The following is a 22,352-nucleotide window of genomic DNA, read 5'->3' as shown; positions in this document are numbered from 1 at the left end:
CCACCTCAACATTAGGAGGAACTTCCTGACAGTAAGGGCTGTTCGACTCCTTCCTCGGAGTGGTTTGGAGTCTCCTTCCTTAGAGGTCTTTAAACAGAGGTTGGATGGCCATCTGTCAGGTATGCTTTGACTGAGAGTTCCTGCATGGCAGGGGGGTTGGACTGGGTGGCCCTAGTGGTTTCTTACAACTCTATGATTCTATGAAGTCACAATGGGACATTCTCAATGTTTCAGGTAAGGAGCACCAGCCTGAAGTCACAATAGTACATGTGAATACTTCAGGCAAGGTGCATCAGTCTGAAATCACAATGGGAAAGTATCAATGCTTCAGGTAAGGAGCATCAGACTGAAGTCACAATAGTACGTGTGAATACTTCAGGCAAGGTGCATCAGCCTGAAGTCCAAATGGGCAGACTCAATGCATGAGGGAAGGAGCATCAGCCTTAGGTCACAATGGGCCATTCTCAATCCTTCCGGCAAGGAGCATCAACCTGAGATTACAATGGGTCAGTCTTAATCCTTCAGGTAACTAGCACAAGCCTTAAGCTCCAATAGTCTTGTCTCAATGTTTAAGGCCAGGAACTCAAGGCTGAGATCACAATGGGCCAGTCTCAGTCCTTCAGGCAAGAAGGATCCGCCTGAGATCGCAATAGACCCATTTTATCCTTCAGATTTGGGGCATCAGACTGAAGTCACAATGGGCCAGTCTCAATCTCTCAGACAACGAGCATCATCAGCCTGAAGTAATGGGCCGGTCTCATTCCTTCAGGTTTAGAGCACTAGTCTGAAGTGACAATAGTCCGATCTAAATCCTTCAGGAAAGGAGGGTCAGCCTGAGATCACAATAGGCCAGTCTCAGTTATTCAGGTAAGATGCATGAGCTTGAAGTCACAATGGGCCAGTCACAATCCTTCAGGCAAGGAGCATCAGTCTGAAATCACAATGGGAAAGTATCAATGCTTCAGGTAAGGAGCATCAGACTGAAGTCACAATGGGCCAGTCTCAAAATGGCCCCTGGACCACAAAATGGCTGCCAGAACACAAAATGGCAGCCTCAGCGCTTCGCAGTTGGCAGTTTGAGGCCTTCAGGAAACTCATAATGGAGGATGTAAGGTCCCTAAAGTCAGAAGTGACCCCAAACAGGATTTCCCAACTTTAACAATATCTAAAGGTTTTCCTAATGCTATAATATAGAGACTCCCTGAGATAGTCAGTATTCACAAGCAAAGGAGGGCCAAGAGAGCTCTGGAGAGCCTTGCCTTGGGGTGGCTCTGGATCTCTGGTGCTGCAACAAACTACAAATCCCAGGATTCCACAGGATGGAGCAAGGAGAGTTAACACAGTTTCGAACTGGAATATTTCTGCAGTGCAGATACAGCCTGCGTTGTTTGTAAAAGGGCAGAAGTACCCAAGTCTGTTTTTACCCTCTTAATAATGGTTTTACTATCAAAAAATAAGCACTTTGTTTTTCTGTCTAATCCTTATTTTTGTTGTTATAAATAAATAAATATTATTGTTGTTGTTGTTTGTTTCATTCTTGCTAATATGAGATGGTCTGGTTTGTCAACTTCCTTCATGCATAAAAGTCTATTCATAAGAAAACTGGGGGGGACTTTTAAAACCTCCCAAAGGAGCTACTTTTGGCCTTTTGGGGGGACAATCCTCCTCTTGGAAGCCAAATCCTGATATTTCTGAATAATAATAATAATAATAAGGCTTGTATGAAAACTATCATCCCCATTTCTGATCCCTTTTAAAACCCATGTTTCCCTGTAGGAGCAGAGCTGTATAGGAAAATCCTCTCTGAAGAGACACAAAAGACACACAAAGAAACACACTTCCTTCCTTCTGGCCAAGGAGCTGGGCCTCCTTCTCACTCTGAAGCCTCAGGAGGAGAAAGAGAAGCCAATGGCCAGTTCAACTGAGGCCTCAGAGAAGGTTCTGGAACATTATTCCCCACAGTCACAAGCAGCACACAAAATGGCTGCCAGAACACAAAATGGCCACCCGAATGCAAAATGGATGGCAGAACACAAAATGGTAGCCGGAAAACAAAATGGTAGCCGGAAAACAAAATGGCCACCAGAACACAAAATGGATGGCAGAACACAAAATGGCCAACAGAACACAAAATGGATGGCAGAACACAAAATGGTAGCCGGAAAACAAAATGGTAGCCGGAAAATAAAATGGCCCCCAGAACACAAAATGGATGGCAGAACACAAAATGGCCAACAGAACACAAAATGGCCCCCAGAACACAAAATGGCTGCCGGCAAAGAAAATGTGAGTCTGGGGCAGGGGGCGGGGTCTTCCAGCTGCTCTGCCCCCATTGGCCAGCCTCAAGAAGAGGAGGAGCTTTGCTTCTCTATTTAGCTGTGCGTGCGGAAGAGTGAGTGAGGAGAGGGAGAAAGGGACAGACAGAGAGGGAGAAAGGAAGGAGCGAGGGGAGGGGAGTGGCAGCAGAGAGACAAGGCCTGGAACCACTAGGCTTCACTGCTGTGCTGAGGGCTGGATGGGCCTGGCTTGGGTCTACTGCTGCTGCTGCTTTTCTGTGGCCACTGCCCTCACGGTGCCACTCTCTCTGAAGGTGGGAGAGTGTGACTCCCCAAAGGGGATTCTCATGCTGTCAGTGCTGGCTCTCATGCTGAGTTATGGTGGTTGTGGCGATGATGGTGGTGATGATATTATCAGGCTTGGAGGGGGAGGATGCAGCTGCCTCCAGCCCTTAATCATCATTAATGCCACCCCACTGGGCATTCTTGTTCTGCACCACTGTAATGGCCATGGCTCAGTGGTATGGAACTATGGGAATGTACTTCTGGTTTGGCATTTTAGGTGTTGTTAAGGTTGGGAAATCCTGTTTGAGGCCCCTTCCGACTTTGGGGCCCTTTCATCCTCCATTTTGTGTTTCCTGAAGGCCTCAAACAGCCAAGTGCTGAGGCAGAGGCGGCCATTTTGTGTTCTGGCAGCCATCTTGTGTTCCGGTGGCCATTTTGTTTTGCTTGTGACTGTGGGGAATAATGTTCCAGAACCTTCTCTGAGTCCTTCTCAGTTGAACAGAGGCATCTCTTTCTCTCCTGAGGCTCCAGAGAGAGAAGGAGGCCAGGCTCCTTGAGCCAAAAAGAAGTGTGTCCTTTGTGTGTCTTTTCTGAGAGGGTTTCTTATTACACAGCTCTGCTCCTTCTGGGGAACATGGGTTTCAAAAGGGATCAGAAATGGGGAGCATAGTTTCAATACAAGCCTTATTATTATTCTTCACAAATATCAGGATTTGGCTTCTAGGAGGAGGATTGTCCCCCCAAAAGGCCAAAAGTAGCTCCTATGGGAGTTTTTAAAACTCTCCCCCAGTTTCTTATTAATAGATTTTCAGGCAAGAAGGAAGGTGGCAGACCAGACCATCTCATATTACCAAGAATGATACATACAAACATACAAACAAACAAGAAATGAAGAATAAGGATTAGACAGGACAACAAACTGCTCATATTTTAATAAAGCAAACCCATTTTTAACAGGATAAAAATTCGACTTGGCTGCTTCTATCCTTTTACAACTGACTTAGGCTATATCTGCATAATCCAGTTCGAAACCACTTTAACTCTCCTGGTTCTATCCTATGGAATCCTGGGATTTGTAGTTTGTTGTGGCATGAGAGCTCTCTGGGAGAGAAGGTTAAGGGTCCAAAGGTAAAATCCCAGGATTCCATAGCACTGAGCGGTTAAAGTGGTGTCAAAGTGCCTTTTTTCTATAGTGCAGATGCAGCCTTCTTGAGAAAGGAGCTGATGCTGGGGAAAAGAGGAGGAATGCAGAAGGAAAGGAGGACGTATGGAGGACCACCTGCAGCTGGACTGGCCTCCCTGAGCGGTCAAGACCTGAGCTGGGTTGTGGACGATGGGCACTCTTGATATCAATATTAATACCTTTCACTACTGATTGTAATTAAGGAGGGGATCAGGTTCCTCCTTTCTATAGAATCAGGAAAATGTTTAGGTGTTGTTAAGGTTTGGAAATCCTGTCTGGGGGCTTTTTGTGTTCTCACAGCCATCGGGTGCCATCAGGAAAACCTTTCTGTGTTGTTTAGGTTCAGAAATCCTATTTGGGGTCCCTTCTGACTTTGGGGCCCTTTCATCCTCCATTTTGGGAACCGAGAGACTCCCTTTTTTCTCCCTGAGGCTCCAGACCGAGAAGGAGGCCAGGCTCCTTGGGCCAAAAGGAAGGAAGTGTGTCCCTTTGTGCCTCTGGCCCTACATTTTGGGGGGAAGGAAGGAAGGAAGGAAGGAAGGAAGGAAGGAAGGAAGGAAGGGGCCTGTGGGGGTCTGAGGAAGGGGAGGCAAGGGGCTCAGGGCCAGTGGGAGGCTGGGCTTTGGGGGCTGGGAGAGAGAGGTGGGGAAAGAGACCCTCCCTTTGGTCTCTAGCTGGGGAGGGCGCCACCGGTCCTTGCCTCCTCCTTTGAGAAAGGAGACCCCCTCAGCCCCCTGGACTAATTCCTGCCACTCATTCCTAGAATGGCTGGGACTCAGAGGAGTTTCCTAGGCATCACCTTCTGCCCTCCATGGCCATTGGCACTGACTTTCCCCCCATTGCCTTCCCTCCCTCAGCCCTGTGGACCTCCTCCTCCTCCTTCGCACTCAGAGCAACCCTTCTCTACGGCTGAAGAGACGGCCTCTGACCCAGGGAAGCTCCGGCCATAAAGGACTGCAGGAGAGCCCTTTCTGGGGCTGCGGGAATCAGGGTCTATACTGAAGGTAGGTCTTTATTCCTGGCACTGTCTCAATGTTTCAGTCCAGGATTGTGTGGAAGGGTTGCAGCTGAGAGAGTGAGCCCATGCTTTGCAGGCATAAAGCCCCAAATTCAGTCTCTGGCTGCAGCATTGTCTTCCCAGAAGGTGGAAGTGAGATTTCCAGACCCCAGACACACAGAGCGCCAGTGAGTCCTTTGTGTGGGGACTGTGTGTGTGTCCGTGTTGTTTACTAGAGCTTTTTAAGATATTTGTTTCAGTGGGTTTATAAAATGAATTTACATATCTCAAAAATGAGCATAATCCAAGATGCAATCTTTCCTCGTAAACCTATATGGAAAATAACAATGGAAATACAGAATCAACTTAGATATCTAAAACAAAGGAATTTTGAACAAGCAAACAAGCCAGTAAAGAGAAAGTTTATAAAGAAAGCACAAACCATTTTGTAAGAAAAGATCTATTGAAGATCTGGGAGGGAAAACAAGTGTAGAATATGTCCCCAAATATCTTTATGGTATTCGCCACATGAAGCTCCTTTTGGGAGGAAAAGTATCCAGAAAACTAAATGGTTAAGATACAAGGAAGTACTAAAGAATCGCAAGGAAAACTAGAGATCAAAACACAAGAAGAACTTAAAGAATCTGGCCTAGATTGTCACTGGTATCTCTATCGTCAAATGAGGGAGAGGTTTAAAATAGATGTGAAATTAGGAGGAATACAAAATGCAAAATCGGAACGGAATGAAATTGTAGAAAAAAGAAGGGAAAATGGTTTCTAAATGTTAGAAAATTTTGTTGAAATGGGGGATACAGAAGAGGAGATAATAATGGTGAAATGGCACTGAACATAGGACATAACTTGGACTACAAACAGTGGGAGAAGACATGGAGTAGGAGAATGAACTGTACTGTAAGCCAAGATTTGAAAGAAAGTGTTTATAAAATGACATATAGATGGCACTTGCCACCTCAGAGAATTGCCCATAGGTACAAGAATACCAAACCCAAGTGTTGGAAATGCTCCTACATTACAGGTTCCTATTTTCGTCTTTGGTGGAATTGTTCAGAAACAAAAAATATTGGTTACATATATTCAAAATTTTGGTAACAAATTTAACAATAGAAATTGCCTTCTCTCCAGAAACCTTTTTGTTAGGAATGATAGATAGCAAGATGGGGAAAAACCCTATGGGAAACTACATTTTTATTTCTTAACATGTGCCAGGATAGTACTTGCTAGAACCTGGAAAACAGAGGAAGCCCAACCATAGAACAATGGTTAGTTGAAGTGTTTGAGATGGCGGAGATGGATGTGATGACATGTTGGATGAAAGGGAAAACTGAAGCAAGTGTTTAAAAAGGTTGGAATGTATTTTATGATTCTTTAGAAAAACGTTGGAAAGATGTTATAATCAGGAAGTAAAGGGTCGTCTGTCAGAATAACGTCAGAAAAATATATGGTATACAAAGTGGAAGCGTGAAATGTATGGGTAGAAAGCAGAAGTTGATTAATAATGTTAGGTATCCCAAACCTGGTAAAAATAACTGTTTACTCAAGGAAATCAGCAAAAGAAGGTCCAGGGAATATAATTAAGTTAAAATAACTCATGAATCTAGGTGAAATAAGGTAATGTAAAGTAAGAAGTAATCAAGGTAGAAGGATAAAACATTTACTTAAATAGAATAAATATGAAAGGTTTTCCAAGTAGGAGGAAGTCATATTTCTTTTTGTGTTATATGTTTTTATAAAGATAGGTCCTTTAGGAAGTATATGTGAGTTATTCCTATTAGTCTTGTCTTTTTAAGATAGTAAGTGAGGTATAGCAGATGTATAGGGATGTTTTCATGTCTATTTATGGTTATGGAAAGTTCACAGTTTGTTTGTCTGTAATTGTTATATGTTATATGTTGAAAAGCAAATAAACACTATTCATAAAAAAACAAACAAACCTATACATTTATGGACTTATGTTGCATTAAGTGTAACATATTCAGCAGTGTGCATACTTTTTAAGAATACACAAGGTGAAGTGGAAGTGATTTTGACAATAGGTCCATTCAGACACAATGCACACAAATGTTCATGCATCAATTTCTGTGTGGCTTCAGGAAACAGAGAGAGGAGAGGCACACCTCATGCTCCTGCTATGACTGACACATAAATACAGCAGTTAAGCTCAGAGAAATGGTCTCATTTGTAAAACTGAAATACTTATTTTCACCACTGTCTTACATGGGGAGGGGGCAGGATGAGGGGAGGCCATGGATGAGATCCATAAAGTGCTGCAGGTCTTATCCAGTCCAGGAACTAGAACTTCTCTTCATGGGACAGAAAACAGGTCCTCCTCCTCCTCCACTGAATGAAAGAGAAGTCACATTTTCATCAGTGATGATGACACAGCATGAAAAACTTGCATTCCTGCAATTAACATCTGAGAGGGCCTGAATCCTGTTGGTTAACCTTAGAGTAGACCCACTGAACCCATAAGTGACTGCTGAGTCAATCTATAGGTAAATCCAACTGATTCAGTGATTCTAATCTGATTAGGACTAAGCATAGGATACAATACAGGCTAGGATTTAGGCTTGTATGTGGCTTGAACAGGATATCCCCAAGCCAAGATGGGCAGGGAACAATGTGGAAAATGGGCACTCTCCACATGGGAAGAGACACTTTCAGAATTATAATATCTCTGCATGCAGAAGGCTGCCATGGCAACTGGGTGCTCCCTTTCCATCAGCTCAATCCTTTGGTGCCCCCCGATCCTGGGAGGAGGGCTGGATAGCATGGGAGGGGAGCAACCTGAAAAGAGAGAGCTCTTTTCCTGCCCTGCCTGACCGGAGGCCTCCCTGGGGGATGGAGGGCAACTGGTTTGGCCACTGGGAGAATGAGGGGCCACCAGGCCAGACAGCCTGACCCAGCAGAACCTCCATTCTCCAGTGTTGCTCTGGGTGGAATGAGGCTACAACTGGCCATTCACTGACCCAGGTACTTCCACAGAGTTGTGGAAGCCCTCCCGCATGGCCATTCCGTGCCTGATGAGAGTGTTGGGTGCGAGGCATTGGAGAAGCATCCAGCTGTGCTTCTCTAGCCAGAATCAAAATGAAGGCATTTTCCTCTCATGGCTACTGGGGACCTCTGGAGGTTTCAGCAGATGATGCACGCATTTCACATCTAGCTACAGGGACATAGCCAGTGTCCTCTCCAATTCCCCATCCCCTGATCACCCACCACTCTCACAAGGTATGGAGTGTCAGGACCATGGTAAACAGGTCTGAGGAGATGACATGGATGTGGCCACTAGGTGGAGCTGTTGTGGGAGTCATTGACAGCTCTAGTGGCAGTTACATGTGTCAGCATTTAAACAGTGCATCACTGGAATGTTGATGCAACCGTCAACTGTCATTCACAACTGTCACTGAGGAAGAGTGAGACAGTGTGTGCCTCAGAGTGGGTTGTTACTGGTGTGGATGGTGGATGGTGTCAATGTATATGAATTCTTATATGAATAAAAGCCTCATCTGAGAGGAGAAGATTTCAGTGTCTCTTTGCTCATTGAGAAAGCAACAGGTGTTTCTCCAGCTCACAAGCTACTGACTACAGTCAAGGTGGAGAATCTGGCGCCATATGTTAATGTGTTGCCTCACGTGCTGCGCAACATAGCAACGTCAAAAGCATTTTAACATGGATTATCTGTTGTCTAGGGGAGCTGCAGTGAATCTATGCTAGGTTCAGGGGGCTTTGTTTGGTGCAGCGGGAGGAAGGGGATGCCCACCTCTGCATTGGCCCAAAAGAGCCATATGTCACCTGCGTATCTCACCAGCAGAATGCTGTTCTCTGTGTCTTTGAGTGATGCAGGGTTTCTTAACAAATCAAGCCTAACCCTAGTCTCTTTTCTCAGGAACTTCTCCTCGCCCTCCTTGTACACAGCTTTGGGGCATATTTTGCTGAAAGAGACCCAAGTGCAGGGCCACCAGGACCCCATTGCCCACCTAATGGCCAAAACAGAGGCCAAGCAGAGGGAGTTGGGCTCCAAGAGAAAGAGACTGTCCAAGTACAACAACTCTTTGGTGAGTCACCATCCTGACTATTAGTTTCATTTGTGTCACTGCTGGGGCAGCTCATGAAAGTGAGTGGAGAACATATTGTCCCAATTTGGCAGAGAAAGTCCTGGTTAATCCTCTGTCACCCCACTTTTTCAGGGGCTTTTGAAAATGTCCCAGTTTCTCTCTCTTCCTCCCACTTTCCCCCCTTCTCCTCAGCTCTCTTGGGTTGCTGCTAAGTGACTTCCAAGGAGTTTGCACTGCATCAACTCAAAAGGGAGGAGAGGAGAGGAGAGAAGTTGCCAGGGTCTTCCCTTGCCAGGAGGCTGAGGCAAAAGCAAACTGCTGTGCCCTTCCTAGCTTGTGTGATCTTCCTCCTAAACAACTTTGGCCATCCTCACCACCTTCTGGTGTTGCTTGTCCACTTTTCCCATCTGTAAAATGTTGGGGATATGGGAGACCATCTCTGGATCGAAATTGGGGGTGGTCCCAGTGGCCCTCAAGTCCAGAGTGCTCCCCAGAACTGTTTTTTAAAAATGACACTTGCCTCTGAAATTTGGCAAGAAATGGCTAAATGCACCATAATTCTTTTGTGGCTAAATGTACTATATGTGTTGGGATAGTCAGTATCCTAATCCATCCTCAGTATCCCAGCCATGGCCTAAATTATATTGTTTATTATATTTTATATTATTTTGAAAGGATTCAAGACAAACTGAACTCAGAGGCAGTAGCTTTTTGCTTGCTGACAGAATTTAAAGTTTATTTCCTGGACTGAATTCTGAAGTGATGAAATAATATTTGGATGCACCATGTCCTTTCCTCCCCTTTTGCTTAGTCACTCTCTGGATGAGGGCTGTTTTCTATTTCAGGTGACCTTTGCAGATGTGGCAGTATATTTCAGCAAAGAGGAATGGAATCTGTTGACAGAGAAACAGAAGCTTTTGTACAATTATGTAATGATGGACAATTATGAGAATGTGGCTTCTGTAGGTAAGGAACTTGAATCCATTGCTCTTTCTATAAAGACTGGGCCCTTTCATACTATATTATTATGTCGCTATCATTCCACTAGAATTATAGAATCATAGAGTTGGAATAGAGCACAAGGGCCATCCAGTTCAACCTCCTTCTGCCATGCAGGAATATACATTCAAATCACCTCCAAGAGATGGCCATCCAGCCTCTGTTTAAAGACCTCCAAAGAAGAGGACTCCACCAAACTCTAAGGGAGTATATTCCACTGTCAAAGAGCTCTTACTGTCACAAAGTTCCTCCTAATGTTTAGGTGGAACCTCTTTCCCTGTGGCTTGCATTCATTGTGGTGTCTCCTTTTCTCTGTAGCATCAAAAAGTAAGCCTGCTCATTGCGCAACATGACACCCTTTCAAATTTTTAAACATGGATATTATATCCACTCTTTATCCTCTTTTCTCCAGGCTAAACATAAACACCTCTCTAAGCTGTTCCTCATAGAGCTTGATAGTTTCCAGATCCTTCACCACTTTGGTTTACCTCCTTTGGACATGCTCCAGTTTGTCAACATCCTTTTTGAATTGTGGGGCCCAGAACTGGACACAGGATTATTCCAAGCGAGGTCTGACCAAAGCAGAACAGAGTGGCACTATTACTTCCCTTGATCTAGAAACTATTCTTGTATTGATGCAGCCTAGAATCACATGGGCCTTTGTAGCTGCCGCATCACACTGTTGGCCCATGTTCAACTTGCGGTCTACTAGGAATCATAGAGCCTTTCAAGCATAGTTTAATTGTGATAGCAACATCCTGTAGAATAGTTGAATCTGTAGTTCAGTGAGGCATTATTGCTCTCCAGTTTCTAAGGATTCTAATTACCCCATCCTAAACTGCTAATTCTAGGATTTTGTGGAAAGAAGCCATGGAGATTAATGCTTTTCACACCCAAATGGTACTCAACACACCCCTGAGCAAGTTTCCTACCTCTTTTGCCCCCTCTTCCATCCTTTTAAGGCTCTGGAGAGTCTTCTTGGGGGAAAGCCCTCCCTTGGTCCTGCAATGGCTTAGAGAGGGCCCAACAGTGGCAAAATGGGCTCCACTTCCCCAAAGGGATGCTGTGGGATGTTGAGGGGCACAATATTATTTCACCCCTCCAGGCAATACAATGTGGGGTTGCCCCTGAGATCTCCTCCAAACCCCATCAGTAGCCCATGCCTGTCATATAGAGGTTTTAAGGCTGTTTTAAGGCTGCTCCCTGGTGCTTGACCCTCACCAAAATTGGAGTCCAGGTCCCAGCCCCCTTGCTCTGCCTTTGCCAATGAGTTATTTGTATATTGATTATCCTGCCTTTCTCAACAAATGGAGCTAGCTTGTTTTCAGCTGCTCCAGAGACCCAGAGCAATGGATGCAAGCCACAGGAAAAGAGATTCCAACTCAACATTTGGAAGAACTTCCTTTTTTAAAAAAAAATTTTTTTTTCATTATTAAAATTCCATAAACAAACATACAACAAAAACATACATACGTCTTACACTAATCACATTTAAATAAAAACAAGCACAAGAAACTTCCTTTCCTTTACAGTGATTATTTCTCTTCTCCAGTTACACTGGCTAATATGACCTTCATATTTCCCCTTTTTCTTGTAATCTCTTTGACTATATCCTACGTGAGGATATAGTCCCTCTTTTGTATTTCTAATTAGTTCTTACCATGATATATTTGCTGGCATCTCCTTTTATCCTTTTAATTTTAGTTAGTTCTCATTTGTTGTTGACTAATGCACAGATTTCATTTTTCAAAAGCTATTACACCATTCAGACCATTCTCTGTTTTCAGATGGTTAATGACTGGTTGCCATTCCATTCTGTATTTTTCTAAGCTTTTATCTTTCAGTAAACATGTCAGCTTATCTAGTTCCATAATCTCATAGAGTTTCAAGAGCCATTCTTGTACTGTCAATTCATCCTTCCTTTTCCATTTTTTAGCAATTATAAATCTTGCAGCGGTTAATAAATAAAACATAATTTTCCGTATTTTTTCCCCACATCGTCTTGCAACGTACCCAATAGAAATATTTTAGGGTCCATCTCAATTGTAATATTTAACATTCTTTCCAGTTCTTTATGTATTTTTTTCCAGAATTTCTTAACCTGGTGACATTCCCACCACATATGAAACATAGTACCTAAACTTTTATTACAATTCCAACAATCACCTTTACTGTTTTTATATATTTTAGATACTTTCTCTGGTGTCAAGTGCCATCTAAATTGTATCTTATAGTATTGTTCTCTTATTCCGTAGCTTAAGGTATGTTTAATCCTTTTTTCCCAATTTTTTCCCATTCTTCCAGTAATATAGGCTGTCCCAAATCTCTTGCCCAATTTATCATATATTGTTTGATGGGTTCAGATTCCATTTCTATACTTAACAGTATTTTATAAAGTTTAGAGATAGTATGTTGGTTTTCTGGAATTAACACTTTCTCAAGCTCTGTTTCCTCCTTCTCAATTCGAAACAGCTTTTGATCCGTTCAGAACCTCTCATGCAGTTGTCTATATAAGAACCAGTTGTTTTCATATCTTTCCTGTATTAATTCCTCCATTGATTTGATTTTCTCTTCTCCTTTTTCTTTTTTTAGTAGGTCTTTGTATGTAGGCCAATTACCTTGCTTGATTCTTTCTCTGGCAAAGAAAGCTTCGTTCGTAGATGTCCATCTTGGTATTCCTCTTATCAATTTGTTTTTATATTTTAACCATACCCTTAATAGATTTCTACGAATAAAGTAATAGTTGAATTGCTTATTTACTTTGACTTTATCATACAGCATATATGCATGCCAACCGTAAATTAAATCGAATCCTTCCAATTGCAGTATTTTTTCCTCTTCCAATCTTATCCATTGTTTGACCCAATCGAGACAGCATGCATGATAGTAAATTCTTAAATTTGGTATACCCAGTCCTCTTTATCTCTTGTTTCTTGCATAATTTTCATCCTAATTCTGGGCTTCTTCTGGTTCCATATAAAATTTGTTAGATCTTTTTCTCATGCTTTAAAGGGAATGTCATTTTGGATTATTGGAAGCGATTGAAATAAGTACATTATTTTAGGTACAATACTCATTTTTATGGTGGAGATTCTTCCCAGCCAAGATTGGTTCAGTTTCAACCATTTTCGTAATTCTATTTTAATTTCCTGCTACGCTTTTTCATAATTGTTTTTAAATAATTCAGAATTTTTTGTGGTTATATTTAGTCCTAAATATTTCACAATTTTTTAAATATTCAGACCTGATTTTTCTGTAAATTCTTCTTGTTGTTTTTTGTTCATATTCAATACTAAAACATTGGTTTTCTTTTCATTAATTGTCAGACCTGCATAGTTTCCGAATTGTTTTATAGTTGTCAAAAGTTTTGTAACACTTTCCAAGGGATTAGATAGGGTTATAACCATGTCATTGGCATATGATTTGATTTTATGTTCAAACTTCTTGATTTTTATTCCAGTGATTTCATTTTCGAGTCTGATCATATTATTCAGTATTTCAGCTACTATAATGTACAAAAGAGGGGAGAGGGGCAACCTTGTCTGGTTCCCTTTTGTATTGGGCAATTATCTGATTTACTTCCATTCACTAAAATTCTTGCATTCTGTATTTTATAGATTTCTGAGATCCATCAGATGAACTTTTTGCCTAATTTTAATCTTTCTAAGGTTTCAATCAAAAAGTCCCAATTAATGCTGTCAAATGCTTTTTCGCAATCCAAAAAGACAAAGGCTGCTTGGCAATTTGGTTTTTTATCAAGATATTCTACCAAATCAATTATATTTCTTACATTTTGCTTCAAGTGTCTACCTGGTTAAAAACCAACTTGATCATCTTTTATCCATTTTCAGTCTGTCGGCCAATATCACAGTGAAAATTTTATAGTCGTTGTTTAAAAGTGCAATTGGACTGACATTTTTGATTTCTTGAATTTTTGCTTCAGCTTTGGGAATTAACGTGATGTATGATGATTGCCAAGACTCTGGTATTCCTTCTTTTAAAATTGCATTCATCACACAATATAATGGGTTGATAATTTCTGATTCTAATTTTTTATAGTACATTGCGGAAAGACCATCTGGTCCCAGAGATTTGCCTAATTTCATTTTCCTGATTGCTTCTGAAATTTCATTGATAGTAATATCTTTATTTAATTCAGTTCTTTGTGTTTCAGTAATTGGTGTTATCTTCTGGTCTTTGAGAAAATCTCTGATTTCTTCCTTCTTTACTTTGGATTGTGTGAATAATTTTTGAAAATATTTCAAGAAAGTGTTTTTGATTTTTTGTTGGTCAGTTTGAATATCGTTCCTGTCCTTTATTTTCAAAATTGTTTTCTTTTCAGCGTTTTTCCTGAGTTTCCATGCCAACCACTTTCCTGGTTTATTAGCTGCTTCAAAAAATTTTTGTTTGGCATATCTGAGCTTCTTTTCCGTTTCTTCCACAAGAATTATAGAGATCTGTTTCTGCATCCTTTTTATATCTTCCAATACATCTTTTTTCTCGGGATTCTTTTTCAGTTGATTTTCTTTCTTTTTAATTTCTTGTAGTAATACCTTTAGTTTGTTTCCTTGTTTTTTTCTCTTCTCAATACTTTTTTGTGTGAAGAACCCTCGCATTACCGCCTTTGAAGCATCCCATACCATTTGTATCCTGACTTCGTTGCCCATATTTTCTTTAAAATAAAATTTCAAGTGTTCTTGTGCTTCTTTTAATATGTTTTCATCTCTTAAGAGTGATTCTTCTAATCTCCAATTACCTTCTTTGGGTAAATTTTGAATTTCTAATATAATTGGATGGTGATCTGAAGTGATTTTTGGTAGTATTTCTATTTTTTGGATCTTTGGAGTTAGCGATGTCGAAATCATAAAAAGATCAATTCTCGACCATGACTTTTGTACTTCAGAATAATACGTATATTCTTTTGCAGTCCCATTTCTCGTTCTCCATGTATCCATTAGTGACATAGTGTCTTTTAATTCAAAAAAGGACCTTGGAAGTTTACCTTGTGCTTTCCTTATTATTTTTGTAGATTTCCTGTCTATCTGCGGATGAATCACCCCATTGAAATCTCCCATCAAAATCATATGTTCGTAATCATATTGGGTCAAACTTTTTGTCAAATTAACAAAAAATTTATCTTTCGTCTCATTTGGTGCATATATTCCTACTATTAAAGTTTTGCCAATTTGGTGTTCAATTTCTAAACCGATATAATGTCCTTGTGGGTCATTAAAGAGTTCTTTTGTTTTAATTTCATCTTTAACATAGATCACCACGCCTTTTTTTCTCTTGTTGCATGCCGAGATAAACTCTTTCCCTAATTTTGGTTGATGCAGTTATTTTAGTTCTGTATTTTTAATATGTGTTTCTTGCAGGCATAAAATGTCCATTTTCGTTTTGTTCAGGTAATGGTAGATTATCCTTCTCTTTTATGGACTGTTAAGTCCATTTACGTTCCAAGTCAAACATTTTATATTTCGGTTCATCTTTATTCTTTTTATAGTTTCATATATTTATATAAGGTGGGGGGTTATTCTGTTTCTTATTCAGTCAGTTCCTCTCCTGATGGCTTATCTTCCCCGTCATCCTCTTCTTCTGATTCTTCATCTTTCTATTGACAGTCTTCTTTTGTTTTTTGAAGTTTTTTCCTCAATTCCTCTAGTCTCTCTTCGGCAGACTGATCCGTTTCTACATTTAATTCTTCTAAAAACTTTTTCACATCCTGGACACTTGTTAGTTTGATTCTTCTCTGTTTGTAGTAAAAAGAAATGCCTTCGGGATTCTCCCATCTTTATCTTATCTCCATGTCTCTTAATCTTCTTGTTAAAAAAGCGTATTCCTTCCTTTTCCTCAAAACCGTTCCTGGGACATCTTTCAACAGTTGCATCTCCTCTCCTTTCACTGTTATCGTAGTGTTGCAGTAGTATCTTTTCTTTTAAATGGGTCCTGACGAAGTAAACTACTACATCTCTCGGCAATTTCTTTTGCCTAGCAACCCAGGAATTAATTCTGAATGCTTTATCGATCTGTAGTTCCGTTGTTGTTTTCTCCATTTCCATAAAGTTTGCTAAGATTTCCGTCACTTTATCATAGATATCTTCATTTTCTTCTTCAGGTAGACCTCGAATGTTTAGACATCTCTCTCTGTTCTTCTGTTCTTTATTCGTTCTTTCTTCTTGAAGTTCTTTTCTCTTCTCAGTTTCTTCTTTTAACTTCTCTTCAAATTCTGTATTTTTCCTTTCAAGGTCTTTAATTTTGGATTTAACCTGTTTGACATCAGTTGTTATTGTTTTAATTGATTTGGATATCTCCTGAAGATCCTGTCTCATTTCTAATTTAATTTCTCCCTTCATCCTCTCCATATCTTGTCTCAGATCATCTTTATCTTGTTTCATCTCTTGTCTCATTTGTCTTATCTCTTCCAACAGTACCATATTCATGTCTTGCGTTTTAATGGATTCTTGTGATAATTTCCTCTGTTCTTGTTGTTGCTGATTCTCAGTTTGTGATCCAGTCGCCATTTTGTTCTTAAAGGGGGGGGGGGGGTAAACAGCCTTCAAATATATTATTGCGTTTAACTATTAGGCAAAGCTAATGTTAATATCAAATCTTGTTATTATATAACTTCGAAATTGATTAGAACAATTGTTTCAACCTTAATATAATATAGATTCTATGAAAATTCTTTCAAGCACCAATTTCCTTTTTAACATATAATAGTATTTCACTTACACTGTGCCACAATGTATTTGAGATTCCTTTCTTTCCCACCTCCCACCAATAGATGGGACTGTGGCTCAATTCCTGTGTCTCTCGTGTTCAGTCTTTAAACTTGGTGTTTGAACTTTTGTCTATTAAGAGTAAAGGAGAAGACGTCTCCACATCCGGCTTCTTCTCCAAAGCCTCGTGTGAGATGACCTTGAAAACGCCAAGCGTAAATATTTGTCCTTTTTACCTTATTTAGTCTCTGGTTGCCCCAAATTCCTCCCCTTTCCTAAATGTTTCCACCTTCTGCAGCCTGCAAATCTTTCCTTCCCACCAAAGTCCCTTTCTTTCCCTTAATCTTCATCACACCCCAGCCTCCTCACTTTTCTGAAGTAGTCTCCTTCTCCAGCTTTCCACTCTCCAACCTTTTGTATTTTCCGGACACTTTCTCCCTTTTAAGACTCAGTTCCACAGTCAGACCTCCAAAACTTTATCCACTGTCACCTTCTCTCGCCCTCCTTCCCTCTCCAACCTCTATCTCTTTCTTCAGACTCCCTGGTCTCCTGTCCTCCGTCTCCTTCCCCAGCTTTCCTCCGCACTCCGACCTCCTAGATTCCCCGGATTCCGTCTCCTTCCCATGCTTTCTTCTGCACTACGACCTCCTGGATTCCCCAGCCTCCGTCTCCTTCTCCGACTCTCCTCCACATTCCGACCTCCTGGATTACCCGTCCTCCGTCTCTTTCCCCAGCTCTCCTCCGAACTACGAACCCCTGAACTTCCCGTCCTCCATCTCCTTCCCCGACTCTCCTCTGCACCTCGATCTGTCTTTTCCCTCCTCTTTCCGCTTTATTGCTCGTTTTGTGTTCTTATTCAAAAAATAAAGATCCAGATAATATTAGTTTACCGTCTCTGGTAGAGTTTACTGCAAAAGGTTAAAGCATCGACTGTAAAGATTTTCAGGATTACTGTCGATTTCAAACACTTTAAAATAGTTGGATGCGTCCTGTGGGCCATAAAATGGTGGCACATGCTGCGGCTGTGTATTGCTCCACAGTCCCCGCCAATACACCTTGGGAGAGAAGTAGATCTTCTTTTTTCTCAGTCCCTGTGTTGGGAAATGGATTCCTGTGAGCACCTCTGATTCCCCAATATCAGGGGGAATTCTTGACTGCCTTTGGAAACTTCCAAAGAGCAGTCCTAACACCGCAACCAGCAGGTCCCTTCCAGCAGCTATCCTAGAAGAGACCTATTCAGACGCCATGCCAAACCGGAAGTCCAACATTTGGAAGAACTTCCTGACAGTAAGGGCTCTTTGACAGTGGAACAGACTCCTTCCTTGGAGTGTATTGGAGTCTCCTTCCTTGGAGGTCTTTAAGCAGAGGCTGGATGGCCATCTGTTGGGGATGCTTTGATTGAGAGTTCCTGCATGGCAGAATGGGGTTGGACTGGATGGCCCTTGCAGTTTCTTCAAACTCGATGATTCTATGATCCCTTTTATGCATCACACTCTGTGGGATTGTGTCTGTAATAGAGAGACGGAGGGAAAGTGAAAAATAGAAAGGAAGGGAAGAGATGCTGAAAATGAGATGCTGAAGCGGTGCAGAATGTTTCCTGGGTGGGGAAAATAGGGTCCAAAATCAAATTGAATGCAATGGGTGCTTGGTGCAAATACCTCAGACATAAGGAATTAGTACACCAGTCCTCAGGTCCTTGTTGGCTGTGAATTCCAGTCCCATTCACAAGACAATGTACAGCGCAATGTGAGCACGATGCTCCCAGATGCTCCCAGAAGCAGCTCAACCATACCATAGCACAGTATGGAAACAAATTTCCAGATACACTGACCACTTTTCACATTTAAAAATAAGTTAAAGACACAGTTGATTTCATCCGAATCTTTGGAGGTTCTCTATCTTGAGTTGCAAAATAATAAAAATATTTGCAAGCTCTCCTCTCTGACTTCCATCATCTTCACCATCTCTTGTATACACAACTGCAATCCAATCCTATCCACAGCAATCCACATGTGACCTGTATTCTGTATTAGTTGTGATTCACTTCATGGTGCTACACAGCATGAAGTGACCTCTGCAGTTAGCTTGCACCTGTTATCAGCTCCGGCTTATCCGCCAGCTGCGCCCATACCTGGGCCAGAGGGACCTTGAGACGGTAGTACATGCTCTGATAACCTCTCGATTGGATTTCTGCAATGCGCTCTACATAGGGCAACCCTTGTACCATACCCGGAAACTACAAATGGTACAGAATATGGCAGTCAGACTGGTCACTGGTACATCCAGGGCCAGTCATATAACACCTGTACTCAAAGATCTGCACTGGCTGCCTATTCGCTTCCGGGCGCAATACAAGGTGTTGGTTATAACCTATTGTGATGACTGGTCCTCCAGTCATCTGGGAACTTCTTCTGAACCATAAGGGGTTAATCGGGGAGGAGGAACATGCTAATGAGAGATGACATCACATGCTAATGAGCTGTAGCATCATAGCTGATGTAAGGTCTAACTGACCAATCAGAGAGTAGGACTGTGAGATTCAAGAACTTTCTATGGGAAATCTTTAAAAGGCCCTTTGAGGCCATGCGCTCCTTTGTCTCTCCCTTGATCCTCTCCTGAGGGGGAACCAGATGATGTCTCTTGGAGTCTGGGGAACACAGACTCTGGAATGCAGGTAGAGATGGCAAGGAGCCAGCTCCCTGATTCCAAGAACTCAAAAGGACTATAAATCCCATCTTCCGTGAGTAGTTAGGAATGTGTTAGCTAGTGCGTTTAGGCCTTTTTGTTATTTTCAACAATGGCTTGTCTGGAATGAACTCTGTAACTATGTTCTTTAACCTGCAAGGCAAGGAGGCTTTGCAAGAGTGATATAAATTCTTTCTATCCTATTCTATCCCTTTTTAAAATAAACTTCTTTCTTAAAAAAGCATCTGCTATCTCTATGCTCCTATACACGTGCCTAGGCTCGGCTACTGGTTGTTCTGGGTTGGCAAGAAAGGAAACTAGATCTCTCTCTCTCTGTTCCTCACAAGTCCCAGTGTGTGTGAGGAAGGGGTAGCTGTGGAGCTACAATAAAAATATAATTATAATTCATTCACTGGGTGGTGGCAGCGAAAAGTTCTTTTTGTAAAGGGATCCCCTGAGAGTAATAGTCACGCACAGGGCTTTGCCTGCAAGGATCATCACACCTATAAAGCCCTACATGGTTTGGGCCCAAGATACCTAGAGGACCGCCTCTCCCCATACAATCCGCTCCGCACCCTCAGAACATCTGGGCAGCAGCTACTGAGGGTCCCAGGGGCAAGATTAGCCTCCACATCAAAGAGGACGTTTACCATCTCGGCCCCGACCCTCTGGAATACGCTGCCCATAGAGCTCCGCTCGGCCACCTCCCTGGCCCAGTTCAGGAAGGAATTAAAGACCTTCCTGTTCCAGTTAGCATTCCCGGACACAAGTTCCAGTTAGTCTCCCCCCCCCCCCTTCTGACAGCAGTGGCAAGCTGGCCAGAATGGGCTTTTAATGTGGGTTTTAACTGTGGTTTTTTTTTTTACTGTATTTGTAATTTGTATTTGTACTTGTTTTGATATGCTGTGCACTGCCCTGATTGCAAGAAGGGCAGTATAAAAATAAAACTTTTATTATTTATTTATTTATTATCATGCCATGTGCTCTGACTCAGCTCTCTCTGCCCATCTCACAGGATATGATGCCATTTTTCAATCAAAATATTTTTACACATGTTTAAAGGAATCTTTTTTCAACAGTCTGTATGGCTATGTGCTTCTATTGATTACCTCAAGGTAGTTGCCCCACAATCTCTTCTTTGCTAGCTCCTAATCGTTTCATGGATTTGGGGCATCTGCAATAGCGTCAGCTCAGTCACCCACTCCAACTTTATTAATTTAATGTCAAATACAGAGGCGTAAACATAGGGCTAAATCTTGGACTAACACCTTCCTCTCTTAACTCTGATATTCGGTATTATCTGTCATTATCCTTCTTTACAGAAGAACTTGTCAGTCATGAGAGAGTCCACACATCAGAGAAGCCATACAACTGCCAGAATTGTGGGAAACATTTTGCGTACAAGTCGATCCTTGTCATGCATTGGAGAGTCCATACAGGAGAGAAGCCATACAAATGCCAGCATTGTGGGAAATGTTTTTATTTGAAGTCAATCCTAGTGACACATCAGAGAGTCCACACAGGAGAGAAGCCATACAAATGCCAGCATTGTGGGAAATGTTTTTATTTGAAGTCAATCCTAGTGACACATCAGAGAATCCACACAGGAGAGAAGCCATACAAATGCCAGCATTGTGGGAAATGTTTTTATTTGAAGTCATTCCTAGTGACACATCAGAGAATCCACACAGGAGAAAAGCCATACAAATGCCAGCATTGTGGGAAATGTTTTTATTTGAAGTCAGTCCTAGTGACACATCAGAGAATCCACACAGGAGAGAAGCCATACAAATGCCAGCATTGTGGGAAATGTTTTTATTTGAAGTCATTCCTAGTGACACATCAGAGAATCCACACAGGAGAGAAGCCATACAAATGCCAGCATTGTGGGAAATGTTTTTATTTGAAGTCAATCCTTGTGACACATCAGAGAATCCACACAGGAGAGAAGCCATACAAATGCCAGCATTGTGGGAAATGTTTTTATTTGAAGTCAGTCCTAGTGACACATCAGAGAATCCACACAGGAGAGAAGCCATACAAATGCCAGCATTGTGGGAAATGTTTTTATTTGAAGTCATTCCTAGTGACACATCAGAGAATCCACACAGGAGAGAAGCCATACAAATGCCAGCATTGTGGGAAATGTTTTTCTCAGCAGTCAAACCTATTGACACACCAGAAAATCCATACAGGAGAGAAGCCATACAAATGTCAGCATTGTGGGAACTGTTATTCTCAGAGGTCAAACCTAGTGAGACATCAGAGAATCCATACAGGAGAGAAGCCATACAAATGCCAGCATTGTGGGAAATGTTTTTCTCAGCAATCAAACCTATTGACACACCAGAAAATCCATACAGGAGAGAAGCCATACAAATGCCAGCATTGTGGGAAATGTTTTTCTCGGCAGTCAAACCTATTGACACACCAGAAAAGCCATACAGGAGAGATGCCATACAAATGCCAACAATGTGGAAAATGCTTTTCTACGAGGTCATGCCTATTCAATCACCAGAGAGGCCACACAGGAGAGAAGCCACACAAATCCAAGCAATGAATGAACTTTATTTTTGTAAAGAAAGAATACAAAAATATTTTTTCAATCCAGCGGAGCTAAGAAAAGGCTCTTATGAATTCATTTGTACGGTTTTTCTGTCCATATGTTTGGTTATGTTTTCAAGTTTTGTTTCATTAAGTTTAAGTTTTAATTGCTACTAGTATAGATAATTGCTTTGGCTTTTCAATTTGCCTGGGGATTATGGGTCGTGGTATAGGTTAGTTAGATGGGGGGCTGGGATTTGTTGCAGCTAGCTAGAATAGCAATGCTAGCATTTGGAATTTGTGGGATGTTGGCTGAAGTAAGTTGGGGACCGGTAGTAACAGAAAGGGAGCTAGCTTCTTCGAATGTCTGGGGCAGGGAGAGATTGTGTGTGTGAGAAGGATGGCAAAGTGGGGCTGGTTAATAGTGGGGTATAGATGGTGGGAATTCGAGGTGGGGGCTATGTTTGGAAGAGGGTGGAGTTTCAGGTTTAAGGTTTTAATGTACTGTTTGGCTTTGAGTGGGCAGTTCTGGCTGAAACACTTAATTTCTGAATATGTGTTTTCAATAAAGTTCTTTGCTATTTCAACACA

At 41.7% G+C, this 22,352-nt stretch overlaps 1 long non-coding RNA gene across 1 annotated transcript; it reads left to right on the top strand.

The window, feature by feature from the left end:
• Positions 1-4,474: 4,474 nt before the first annotated feature.
• LOC149305245 (uncharacterized) lies at positions 4,475-20,826 on the top strand. Its single transcript, XR_016271792.1, has 3 exons — positions 4,475-4,748; positions 9,660-9,780; positions 20,540-20,826. It is a non-coding gene; the product is annotated as an uncharacterized LOC149305245 (long non-coding RNA).
• The last annotated feature ends 1,526 nt before the right edge of the window (positions 20,827-22,352 follow it).

Source organism: Sceloporus occidentalis, unplaced genomic scaffold (assembly GCF_023333645.1).
Source record: "Sceloporus occidentalis isolate IW3139 unplaced genomic scaffold, rSceOcc1.0.p SCAF_12, whole genome shotgun sequence".
Lineage (NCBI taxonomy): Eukaryota > Metazoa > Chordata > Lepidosauria > Squamata > Phrynosomatidae > Sceloporus > Sceloporus occidentalis.
This window is presented reverse-complemented; position numbering and strand designations above follow the sequence as displayed.